At 46.2% G+C, this 13,960-nt stretch overlaps 1 pseudogene; it reads right to left on the bottom strand.

Annotated features, from left to right (window-relative positions):
* Window positions 1-253: 253 nt before the first annotated feature.
* Window positions 254-1,364, bottom strand: LOC144803494 (uncharacterized; annotated as a pseudogene).
* Between the last annotated feature and the right edge of the window lie 12,596 nt (window positions 1,365-13,960).

Below are 13,960 nucleotides of genomic sequence, written 5' to 3'. Positions count from 1 at the left end.
CATCGCTGCCAAGGCCATAATCCTTTTGGCAGAACAAACCAACTCGTGAGCCACTACGGGACCCATCAGGTGATTAAAATCGACATCAGGAGACACCGTCCGGCAGAGACACAAATCAATGACCCAGTCGAAATCGCAGCTCAGGCAATGAAACACATGCTGGACACATGAAAAGTAGGAAAATCGAAACGATAATCCAAATGCCGTGCTTAAAGTCGCAAGCGGCAGTGCGCCATAGTATTCAAACATTCGGTCATGAAACAGCGGCAGGAGGGGCTGAGCGGCTCCTAACGCAGGATGGGCATCCATTTTGAATAAGACAAAATATCACCAGAACTCCTGCAGCCAATGCCAGTAAAACAGGGAAGCTACCAAACAGGCTTGAAAATATAGAATGGAAGAACACTGGGATCACACCAAATATTTTTTCGAAAGAAGTCACGAGACCACTGCTAACTATTTTAAAAAAGTGTGCGAGACCAGTTGTGGAGGAGGCATTAAAGATTTGATGAACCAGCTCGGTGAAATGTAATGGCAAATCAGTATTTAAAAGCGCTTGCACTTCTGTGCGCGTGTTAGCTATGTGAAGGACGAATGTTTCACGGGCCGAACTCAGGGCCACCTCTTTTTGAGACAAAAGGGCTCTTATTCTACTCATACCATTGAATTCTGCTTTCAAGGTTGGAATACGCGGCCAGATGGAAACTGCTGACTCCCCATGTGTAGGAGGATACAGAACGTTTTTGCAACAGACCACATGTTCAGATACGGTTACCACATAAGCGATACCAACAATTAACCCACAACATTCCTCATTATTCAACAGTAAATAACTACCATTTGCCAGCAAAGTGAACGTGGGAACTATCGCGGGAACCGGAGTACCTTTTAAAACACAGGCCAAATTCGGCCAGTCCTGGTTACAAGAACCATGCAACTGAATGTGTCTGCATATCAATGAATGATCAGGTGACTCTGTGCTTTCCTCCCCATTAAGATAAACTTATTTTTCATCTTTCATGCATCGATAAGTAAACGGGAGCGTCCATGCTTCATGGAGAAATGAGCTACCTAGCAGTTCATATCTGCCTTGCAATATATCGCATACAATTTGTAAACTTGTACAAAGCAAAAGGTAATGTGATTAACCCGTGGATAAGCCACGTTGCAGCAGTGGCTTCAGCTACAGAAAATGGTAAAGATTCCAACCTTTCAATATGCAACATGGAAAAAGATGCATCACGCATTGAAAGCATTCGCTGCTGTTCAGTCAGGTTAAAAGGGGCAAAGAGAGAGGACATGTTCATGTAATTCCAAGGCACCCGACCAGCCTTAAGGATCTGTAGGGTCCACGCAAAACGCATGGAACGTAATTGATTTTGACCATGGTATAACACAGACACTTCATCATGTACAATATCAACAATAACCCTGGGCGTCCGAATCGGCTACGCCCACTGAGTAGGCGTAGTGTTGCCTCCTACGCATTTTGCGTAGACAGCGTAGCCGGCAACACTATGCCCACTCCGTGTGCGTAGCCGAGTCGGCCGCCACCCGCCTCCCTCCCGCCCTCCCCTACATACATTATTTAAGGAAAATACCCTTAATAAAACAATTTTAAAGCACTTACCGTGTCCGGGGCTCGTCCAGGGCTCCCTCTTGGAACAGCGTCCCATCATAGATACCAATGCGCATGCGCGGCCGCCCGCGCATGCGCATTGGTATCTATGGCAACGCAATTCCAAGAGGGAGCCCCGGACGTGCCACGGACACGGTAAGTGCTTCAAAATTGTTTTATTAAGGGTATTTTCCTTAAATAGTGTATGTAGAGGAGAGTGGGAGGGAGGTGCGTAGTGGGGCTACGTGGAGTGCGGGAGTGGGCGTAGCTTCTCGCCCACTCTGCGTAGCTCCGCGGAGCCCCACTACGCCCACTACACCCAGGGTTAATCAACAACTGAAGACACAATATTATTCAATGTGTAAATTCGGGAAGAAAGCATGTTAATACTGTTATCCACAACTGCAAGCACCTTTTCCAAATTAGCTTGATCAATTGCTCTAAGACGTTTAGCAGCCTCAATCTGTGAAGCTTTCCAGATTTCATTGTAAATTGCATAGACCCATCTTTTTGATCAACCACTAGCCGGGCCTTTTATGAAATCATTCAAATCCACATCATCAGTCAGCTTAGACAGATGTAATTTAACAGCAGATAAAGTAGAATGTTGTAACCAATTCTGACATAATTTGCCCACTGAGTAAGTGGTGACAGAATGCTCACTATCAAAACGGGGATCAGCCCTGACCTGTGTAAATCCGTCAGCTAAACCCTGAAAGCGACGCTGGCAAGAATCCGAGCTTCTGTGCCACATCAGCCAACCCTTTGAATCCAAACTGGAAATATTAAAGGATGAATTGTGCAATAGTGTTTGCAATTCTCTAATATAAAACTGTGTAACATTATTCCAACCGGAATACTCCTCCAAATCAGGGATAGTAGGTGTATTTAAATTTTTTAGAAGTAGCCATCCAAAGCATGTTGTCTGTAAAATGGTTGAATTTAAAAACAACATATGATTTGGGATGAGACATGCACGATGCAAAGCCTCAGTGCCTTGTACTAAGCATGGGCGCAAAATCCGTTCCGCTCGCGGATTTTGCGAATTTTCAGTAAATTCGCGATCCGCGAACTGCCGCGAATTTACCGCGAATTCGCAAATCCGCGAGCAGCGGATTCCGGGGGCAAAAGTTCAAGCCTTGCTGGCCTGTTGTAACTAAGCATGGGCGGATTTTGCGGATCCACGATTCGCGGATTTGCGTATTCACGGATCGTGGATCCGCAAAATCGGCGGATTTTGCGGATTTGCGGACCCGCGGATTTGGGGCGGGGCTTCCACGTGAGTGCACATGCCTCTTCTGTGGGTAAAAGGTCCGATTGTTTTTTGGGCTGATGAATGAGTCACTGCATTTGAGCTTCAACTAGTTCCAGCGACCATGTGTGTGTTACTATGCAATCGCCCCGAGGGGCGCAGGGGTCCCTTGGGTGAGCTATCCATCATAGTGGGTCAATGGCGGGAAGACGGTGCACACCGCGAGTGTGTGGGCGGGGCTTCCATGCGAGTGCACAATGTCTCTTGTGTGTATAAAAGGTGATCAGAGCAGTAGATGAAGAGACATAAGCTCCTGCTCACAGGAACAGCAAAGGGATTGCGCTCCTGAAAGTCAAGGATGCAAAGGCCTCTGTCCCGCATCACAGCTGATTTTCGACGGCAGATTTGGGAAGAAGGTACACCTGCCTCGACGACGCTCACGATTTTTTTTGGGAAGATGAATGAGTCACTGCATTTGAGCTTCAACTAGTTTCAGCGACCATGTGTGTGTTATAAATATTTTACGATGGCGCCGGCAAGCTGCCAGCGCCATCCTAAAATAGTTACTAAATTAGCTTCAACAGGAAGCTCTAATAGATAAAATAAAGCAGGTGCTCGAGCACCTGCTTTATTTTATCTATTAGAGCTTCCTGTTGAAGCTAACTTAGTAACTATTTTAGGATGGCGCTGGCAGCTTGCCGGCGCCATCGTAAAATAGTTACAACAGGCCAGCAAGGCTTGAACTTTTGCCCCCGGAATCCGCCGCTCGCGGATTTGCGAATTCGCGGTAAATTCGCGGGAGTTCGCGGATCGCGAATTTACCGAAAATTCGCAAAATCCGCGAGCGGAACGGATTTTGCGCCCATGCTTAGTTGTAATTATTTTACGATGGCACCGGCAAGCTGCCAGCGCCATCCTAAAATAGTTACTAAGTTAGCTTCAACAGGAAGCTCTAATAGATAAAATAAAGCAGGTGCTCGAGCACCTGCTTTATTTTATCTATTAGAGCTTCCTGTTGAAGCTAATTTAGTAACTATTTTAGGATGGCGCTGGCAGCTTGCCGGCGCCATCGTAAAATATTTATAACACACACATGGTCGCTGAAACTAGTTGAAGCTCAAATGCAGTGACTCATTCATCTTCCGAAAAAAAATCGTGAGCGTCGTCGAGGCAGGTGTACCTTCTTCCCAAATCTGCCGTCGAAAATCAGCTGTGATGCTGGACAGAGGCCTTTGCATCCTTGACTTTCAGGAGCGCAATCCCTTTGCTGTTCCTGTGAGCAGGAGCTTATGTCTCTTCATCTACTGCTCTGATCACCTTTTATACACACAAGAGACATTGTGCACTCGCATGGAAGCCCCGCCCACACACTCGCGGTGTGCACCGTCTTCCCGCCATTGACCCACTATGATGGACAGCTCACCCAAGGGACCCCTGCGCCCCTCGGGGCGATTGCATAGTAACACACACATGGTCGCTGGAAATAGTTGAAGCTCAAATGCAGTGACTCATTCATCAGCCCAAAAAAAATCGTGAGCGTCGTCGAGGCAGGTGTGCCTTCTTCCCAAATCTGCCGTCGAAAATCAGCTGTGATGCTGGACAGAGGCCTTTGCATCCTTGACTTTCAGGAGCGCAATCCCTTTGCTGTTCCTGTGAGCAGGAGCTTATGTCTCTTCATCTACTGCTCTGATCACCTCTTATACACACAAGAGACATTGTGCACTCGCATGGAAGCACCGCCCACACACTCGCGGTGTGCACCGTCTTCCCGCCATTGACCCACTATGATGGACAGCTCACCCAAGGGACCCCTGCGCCCCTCGGGGCGATTGCATAGTAACACACACATGGTCGCTGGAACTAATTGAAGCTCAAATGCAGTGACTCATTCATCAGCCCAAAAAAAATTGTGAGCGTCGTCGAGGCAGGTGTGCCTTCTTCCCAAATCTGCCGTCGAAAATCAGCTGTGATGCTGGACAGAGGCCTTTGCATCCTTGACTTTCAGGAGCGCAATCCCTTTGCTGTTCCTGTGAGCAGGAGCTTATGTCTCTTCATCTACTGCTCTGATCACCTTTTATACACACAAGAGACATTGTGCACTGGCATGGAAGCCCCGCCCACACACTCGCGGTGTGCACCGTCTTCCCGCCATTGACCCACTATGATGGACAGCTCACCCAAGGGACCCCTGCACCCCTCGGGGCGATTGCATAGTAACACACACATGGTCGCTGGAACTAGTTGAAGCTCAAATGCAGTGACTCATTCATCAGCCCAAAAAACAATCGGACCTTTTACCCACACAAGAGGCATGTGCACTCACATGGAAGCCCCGCCGCAAATCCGCGGATCCGCAAATCCGCAAAATCCGCCGATTTTGCGCATCCACGATCCGTGAATACGCAAATCCGCGAATCGTGGATCCGCAAAATCCGCCCATGCTTACCTTGTACCTGCCAACTCTTAGAACCCCAAACTGATTTAAGGTCAACGGTTTCCTTCCATAGCTCGTAGCCTTCAACAGCTAACTGATCTAGAAAGGACTTCGAATACAACAATTTTGTATCGGAAAGTCTAACTTTGGACATGGACTTCTGTGTCATCTTAAAATAAAATGATTCAGGACTTCATTGATTAAAGTCTGTAAAATATGTGTACCTTTTCAAAAATGTACTAGAGCTGCCTTGTAAAGGGGCTGGGCAATGTTCCCACTGTGTGTAATTTACAGTAACCCTTCTGGAACTAGTTTTATGAAGAAAATGGTTGGCAAAATGTTGAAAGCAATACAAATCACCATAATTAGCTGAATCTAAGTACAAATCCTCAGCATCAAAGGCAGCATAGTATTTCAAATCAGAGAACAGCGCTTCTACGGCTTGGATATCCCAATCATCAGAACGTATGTTTTGTTTCACCACATCTCCCATGTTCACTCTGAGGACATTAGGGACATTAACTACTTCAGTAGGGCCATGGATATGAAATTTAACCGCATTCCCACACAATCCCATCAAGAACAGGCCAAGCAGTGATGTTCACAAAAGTCAAGTCTCTCTTCAGTCTGTGGGCTGAATGCGATGAGGAAAGTGGGGCCAAAGTTCCATTAAGATGCCGAATGCATGTTCTCTCCTCGACATAGTGTCCATCAATAAGACGGAAAAAATAAAACACAAAACCAATTGACATAAAAAGGTAAATAGAAAAAAGCACCAGCCAAATATATGTCCAAGGAGGTATCAAAAAATGTTTTTTAAATAATGTGGCACAAATTGCAAAACGTGAGGGCTTTTTTGAATTCACTGAAACAGAGTCAAATGAAAACCTGGATTCTGTGGCCAAACGTATTTGTAAATCAGGCATCGATAAGTCAGCAGGATAGGCGTAATCTTGGTCATCAATGTTATTAATCGGTAAAGTACTCAATAAAGGACTGGAAACAGCAGGCATCTCGAGGGCCACTTCTGGCTCAGCATTAGAAGTAGTGGCCAAAACAGAATTTCTCACAATCGAAGGACAGGAGATTGCCGGAGTCATGCTATGAAGAATCGGCCACCCTGTGTATCTTGACATTGTCAATTGAGATAAACCTGTTTTCCTTACGACCTAGAAGAGGTGGTAAAACGACTGTTCTTGTGCCCTTCACTCCAAGAACGGGGACCGGTGCTCGATAGGAAGGACCAAATTCTTTCTTGTTATCGATCTTCTCTAGAACCAGTTCTCCAACTTTGGGTAGCCAGCCAACTACCGGGATCTGCAACGCATTATCCGAGGTGGAGGGCAAATGTTCCTTTGCAAGACTGTCTCTGGTCTTTTGTAGATCCTGTAAAACATTGCAATGTTCATCTACGTCAAAGGCCGTGGCTTGAGCCACGCAGTCTAGACCGTCGAGGTCAGGGACATACATCTTGATACCAAAGAGCATTTCGTACGGGGTCCGCCCACCCAGAGACCTTCTAGGGAGATTATTAAGAGCACGCTGCACGCCATTGAGATGGGCCAACCAGTTTCTGCCAGTGCCTATAACTCGAGCTGTCAAAGATTGCTTTAAGTCACGGTTCATTCGCTCCACTACACTATTACCCTCAGGTCTGTATGGAGACTAAAATTTGATTTGGACCCCCAACGAAACCATAGCATCCTTATACGCCTTAGAGGCGAAAGCCGGACCCTGATCCGAATGGAAGGTACCACAGGCAAAAATCCCTACAAAGACACGCAAATCTCTAATGACAGTCCGTGAATCAGCGCTGCGATGGGGCCATACCCACACAAAGCGTGTGCATGAATCAACTGCTACTAAGATGTACTTATACGCAGTATCAGAAGAAAAAGGACCGCAGTGATCTAAATAAACGCAACCTAGCGGTTTATTAGATACGTACAACTGTGTCTGAGGCGGACGCGCAGCAGTCGAAGGCTGAATCTGCTGGCAAATGTCACATTGAAGGACATAATCGCGCGTCTGTTTGTACAGTCCCCGCCACCAGAAACGTTGTTGTAGCTGAGTTACAGTGGCCGAGACGCCCGCATGCGCAGACGCCACTCCTTCATGAGCCGCTGTAATTAACGTAGCCCTGCGATCCAAGTTGGGAATCAAACGCTCCCCAACTTCAGGAATTGTCACGTAAGGAAACTTATCGGGACTTAAGTGGAATGTGTACTTCGAAGGGAACCCCGTAGGATATTTACCTCCCTTCTCAGTGGCAGCTACTGCCGCCAAGATGTCGTTATCTATCTTACTTTTGGACCGTGTAACTGCTGCAACTAAATATGTCGATACCGCTAATTTCGCCGCTTCATCAGCAAGCGAGTTACCGACAGCGTGAACTCCCACACGCTGATGGCCAAGAGTATGAATCACAAACACGAGTGGCAACTTCTCCTTAAGTTCTGCCACTCAGACCCAGATCATTTTATGTTTTATTGTGCTACCCTTGGAATCACGAAATTCATTCTGAATCCAAAAGAACAAGTTCTCATTGTAAGACTGGACACAGTAATAAGAATCACTTACGATCTGAGTCATCACACTAGGATCAGCGTACTCCAATGCAAGCATCAGCGCAGGAAGCTCTGCTAATTGTGCAGTGCAGTCCCCTAGTGTATGCGTGTGCACGACACTGGACTTGAACTCATCGTTCACCATGCCATCGACCACAATGGCGCACGCGGAAACGTAGGCATGTTTAGAGCCATGCGCAACCTGCGCCAAACCATCAGTGTAAATGATGCAATGGAAATCCTCCAACGGCTGCATTGCTAAAGGAGCCGGATGAACGAATTCATACTGTAAATACTCCTGCGACCTTAATGTGGCGTCAAAAATAAACGTGACATCCTGGGACGTCAAGGATGTAGCCCACTGAATCCACCGAGGGTGCAAAGCTTTAGAATTTGGTACACTGGCTTTCGTAACTGCCTCCAAGGCAGGACACGGGGTAACTACCAACATGTGTTTTCCCTGTGACAGGGCACGTTCCTTAAGAATCACCATCTGCACAGCCGTCAAAACCTTTTCCACAGTGGAAAATCGCATTTCAGCCGAAGTGTACAAGTGCGACTTGTAAGCAGTAGGTACTGTGTCTCCCTCATTAAAAGTTAGGTATGTGAAACCCACCGTCCCAGGGATAATTCTTATCACCAGGTTGGTCTGATTATCACGAGTCTGTAAGAATTTAGAAGCGAGCAGATCAGCCTGCAATGACTGCAGAATAGCTGAATGCTCAGGCAGCCAGCATGATTTGGAAAAAGATGGTTGTATCAAAGCATACAAAGGCTTGATATGGCGGGCATATTCCGGAATGTATGTCCTCCCGAAATTCAAGAAGCCCAGTAAAGACTGTAATTTTTTCAGTGTCGTCGGAGCGCGCAGCTGTGAGCATTTCTCCAGGAAGTGAGGAGCCAAGCCTTTACCTTCATTGTTGAGTTCGTAGCCCAGAAACAACACTGTGTACTCTGCAATGTGCGATTTTGCAAAGTTAAATTTGTAACCCAAATTTGCAAAGGTACAAATAATCCCGTTGACTCGACACATATGCTCCCAAAGTTCGTCGTCTGTGAGATATATGTCATCCACATATGAACAAGCATCCGGGTCGATTCTCTCCAAAAGAGAGACTATGCGGGCGGAAAAAACCCCAGGACTATTCTTATAGTCCATAGGCAAACGCAGAAATTTTTTCTGAACACCGCCGCAAGTAAAGCTGGTCCATTGGGAACTTAGACCATCCAATCGATGGGCATAAAAACCATTGGAAATGTCAAGCGTGGTCTTAAACCGCTTACGCACAAGACTATTCACTAGTGCAGAGCCGTGAGTATTCTGTTCTGCACAGTTACGGCAATGCGAGTTTAAATGCCGGTAATCCAACACCAAACGATACGAACCGTCAGGCTTGTTCACAGTAAAAAGAGGGTTATTCATCGGTGACACGCATGTTTCAATTACACCTTGATATTCCAATTGTTCATGGATAGCCGCGACGGAAGCTTTGGCTTCACGTCGAAGGGGATATTGAGGTTGAGGCTGCGGCTGAGACCGTAAAGGTATTTCGTGGCATGGGGACAATTTATCCCAACCACATTGATTGCGGTACACAGCCGGCGCCAGCGCTAGAGCCCACTCTTCTGCAAAGTGCAGCGCATGCTCTTTCGAGACAGTGTTCGCGAAACTGGGAAGGATTACCTCCTCCCCTAGCGGAGCTGCGAGAACAAAAGGTGGGGGCCAGTCAGCCTCCGAAAGCAAAATGCCATATGTAGACGAAAGATTTTCCCAAAATACCCCTTTTATGGTTCGCTGTATGTCACCTTCTATTAACAGGACAATTTCAAAAAGTCTATCAGGGGGAGCAACTCTTGTATCAGCTGTTTCTATCACAACATAAATGTCAGTCGCTGTCACCTTCAGTAGTGGACGCAGGGCCTCCCTGACTATGGTAATCGCCGCCGCGCTGTCCAGCAAGGTCAGAGCCCACGTCAGATTCCGAAGCCGCGTTCTCACAATCTGTGGCATATCGATGCGCTGTTAAAGCCGCGACTTTCTTTTTCGCAAACTGAGGTCTCCTCGGTGTCGAGTCGTCCTGCGTTCCTGCACCGTATTTCGGGCGGGGCTGGTCACGTCCTTGTTGACCACCCCGACCCCTTCCGCCCCCTCCACCACCGGCCGTCGAGGCCGATGAGCCCTGAAAGGAACGAGGAGAGCATTGATCAGTAGCCTGAAATCGATCAGGAGACTTAATCGTCGCGCTATCGCGCAAGTCATATACACGATCTGTTTGCGCAGGCAACGGGGACGCAGGGCGTGAAACCTGTGTTTGTTGTTGTTGCTGTTGCTTTCCCTGTTTCTGTTTTTTAGGCCAATTTAGTTTTTTGGACTTGGGCTGAGCGTCAGTTTCCGAAGCCTGTCCCTGGAGCTGCTTCTTCTCCTTAACAGAAAAAGGCTTAAGACCCTTACTATTGCGACCCACGGTTTTATAAGCCGCAACTATAATCCTCGCTAACTGTCGGGATTTCTCGGCATCGGGAATAGCAGCCAAACCATTAGCCACCTGAAAGTTCACTGCATCCCCCTTGACATTAGCAAGGATCAGATCGCAAACCACATCAAAGGTGCCACACAGGCGCATACCCAACTCAACCGCAGACTCCGGTCCGTGATCATCTTGAACACGTTTAAGGACCGTAGGCAGGACTGCCATAGACGGGGTGCCGTAGCACCTGGCATACACCGCCGCAAAAGTCTTACCCCAGGTCTCACAGTCAACAAGTTCAGGGGCCAAATCTTTCGGCAAACTTAGAGTTAGAATCCGGTGTTTTTCACCAAGAGTCGTATTTGGAAATACAGCCTCCAGCTGGTCAAATTTCTCGGCAAGCCAGAAAGGAAAATCATCCTTATCCTGGGGCTTTTTGCCCATCACAGCATTGACCATAACGGGACTGAGTTTTAAACCACCCTGTCCGGCCAGAAGCGCCGCACGCCCCGGGGGCCTACCCGGAAGATTACGGCTAGTGTAGTGCACTAGTGCCGGAGCGCGTAACCAAGCGCTTTATAAAATCCCAAAAGAAATAAATAAATAAAATACTAAGGCCCTAATCACGGCAATAGAGACCACATGTAGTCTACGAAGTTCAGCTAGGTTACAATTGCCGTGTAAAGGATGAGGAGTAAATCCAGCCAAAACAGGCCAATTTGCGCCTGGAATGGACAAAGGACCTAACCTCGGAGCGGTCAAAGAATGGGGTAGGGCGCCACCAAACCAAACTCGATGCTGCCAAACGTCAAGAGGAACTTCCTGTGCCCTGTACGGAGCATATTCATTCGGTACAACAGAGGGAGTGTATGTGTGGAACACACCAGAATTAGTGTCCACCTCCGGAAATGTCACCCACGAATAAAACAGTTTGTATGGGTAAACAGCATCCGCACTCACCACCATTATCACAGCCAAGCCTTCTAACGGTACATTGCAAATCCGCAAATGATCGCGCACCGCAATGCAACTATGCTGCGGAATGTCCAGGGCAGCCATGACAGCACAGGAAATTAGAAAAACAAAGTAAACTTTGTAGCACAACTGGGTAGTAATTCAAGGAAACCGTTTTAGAAAGATTCAAGCTTGAAAAGACCTATTTCACAAATAGGTAGGTTTGTTCCGACACCACCGTTTTCCGGAAACGACAGTGAAGGGGTTAAGGATTGAATGATATACTACTCGAGTGTCATGATATAAGGCCAACAACGTTTGGGCGCCATGTAGCGGGAATTCCGTTCTCCTACAGAACTGTGCATAGAGATTTGGAACTTCAGTGAATTAGGATGGCCCACAACTCACCTCAGTACCCAAAATCCCCTTACCAAGCTAGCTACAGTGTCTCATTGGTCATAACAAACTCCCAATGCTTAGACAGACCAGAACATGAACTTAGAATACCTCAGGTATCGTGGAACACATGAACACTCTTTCGCTCTACAATCATTTCAAACCAGAACGTGGAGTAAATGAGGACACGTGCATATTTGAAATATTTATTTACTAATGCCGGGTTCTCAAACGCAGTATCTTATATAATACAAGCAAACATATTATAAGAAACAAAGATATCAGCATAGTTACTAGTCCATAGAAAGCGAACGTGACAGCATACTGAGATGCTGTAATGAATAGGAATTAGCAACACCTATTTCTCACCCTCCCTAACTAGCATAGGATATTATATCTATGAAGGTCTCTTTTGGGCTTTAGCAGGGCGGGCCCATACCTCAAAATCTCAGTGGCAGAGGATCACATCATCTTCCACCAGCGCTCTGCATGCGAAGCACCATCAAGTGTGTTACATGTGTTTTCAGCAAAGCAATATAAGACCCGCCTAGAGCCAGATTTTGCCAGCAGCATGTGTGTTATGTCTATAGAGGTGCAAAGATCAGACCCCACAACAACACTGTGTCGAGTTATCCCCGGAGCCTTCAGCACTCACTGTACAGACAGAGTTTCGAACAACACTGATATCAGAGCAATAACATATTATTTCTCAAGTAGATCACGAAGCTCTTCTGGGTTGAAAGCTAAAGCAACATTTATGTGTCGTGTGCAAAATGAAGCAGAAAGGTAAAATGCCGTTTAAACATTTAATAAGCTCATGCTAACTTAACACAGTATATAGAAAAAGGATTAGCTATATGACAAAACTTAAGATAAAATCCTAACTTCTGTGAATACCAAAAGTAGTAAATTTAGGATTTTGTCTTAAGTTAGTTCTGTGAATCGGGCCCACTGATCCGAAACTTAGGATTATACCAAGTTTGTTTGAAAAGTCTAATCATTGCATCTCTACCAATGTGTGCCTGTACATGGTACATCCATGCCATGTTAGAGATCATGCTATCAGGCATAACTGGTGTTTCAACCCTGTAAACCAAAACTTCATCTCCCTCTCTTTGTCTGAAACCTGCTTTTATCCATCTATCTTTTTTCTCATCACTCGCTTCTTCTTGTAACTGTCTCACTTCTTGCCAAGTTTCAACTATGTTATTAAGCATTAAAGGATAACAAACATGTTCTTTTTCCCTTTTCCGATTCATGGAAGTCATGTGCGTAGCACCATATTGAGCTTTCGCATCTGCAAATGTATTTCCTTCAGTGATGTAAACATCTCCATTTTTATGAGCAGCACACTTCACAACCGCAATCATTTTAGGCAGATGAGTCGCCTCAAGCAACATTTTCACAAACTCACCATTCCTGATTGGGGATTCCGAGGACGTCATGTATCCCCTCTGGGTCCAAATTTGCCCAAAATCATGCACAACTCCGAACCCATACTGGCTATCAGTAATTCCAGTAATTCGGAAATTCTTTCCCAGTTTGCATAATCTGATTCTTCCAGAGGTTCATCTTTAATGTCAGGTCTTGGTTTTGTACAGTACTCAAGTACATCCAAACATTTGTGATCAACATCATCTTTGACTTCGGCATCCTATGCATCAGGCAATAAAGTGGAAGGATTCACATTTATACATTTTGCAATCGTTACATTGTCTGCACCCAGAATCACTTTCTCATATCTGGTCAATCACTATGGGTCATGAATTGTGTTTGGTTCGGGTCAAAAGGATTTCAACTGAATGTGGAACATACACCTTAACAGGGTATCCTATGCTTTTGCTACTGGATCCACAACATCTGAAAAATATGCTATTGTCGTCTCATTCTTCATTGAGGTGTGTCCATGTTGCGTTTTGCACCGTTTCCTTTTGTGGGCACTAGGCCGACCCACACAAATGAGGTACCATTTTTCTCGAAAGACTTTGGGAAACGCGGGGTGGGTGGAAATGTGTGGATCCATGCAGATTCTAGAACTTTCCACCACAGAAATGTGGGGAAAATGTGTTTTTTTAAAAATTATTTTAGGTTTGCAAGGGATTCTGGGTAACAGAACCAAGTGGGAGGCAGTCAAGTCACCCATTCCTGGATTCCCCTGGGTATCTAGTTTGCAATGGTTCAAAAACTACAGCTAGGCACTTTGCCAAAACTAGGCCGACCCACACAAGTGAGGTACCAATTTTCTTGAAAGACTTTGGGGAACGCAGGGTG

Source organism: Lissotriton helveticus, chromosome 1_2, assembly GCF_964261635.1.
Source record: "Lissotriton helveticus chromosome 1_2, aLisHel1.1, whole genome shotgun sequence".
Taxonomy (NCBI): domain Eukaryota; kingdom Metazoa; phylum Chordata; class Amphibia; order Caudata; family Salamandridae; genus Lissotriton; species Lissotriton helveticus.
Note: the sequence above shows the minus strand (reverse complement) of the source record. Positions and strands in the feature narration are given on the sequence as shown.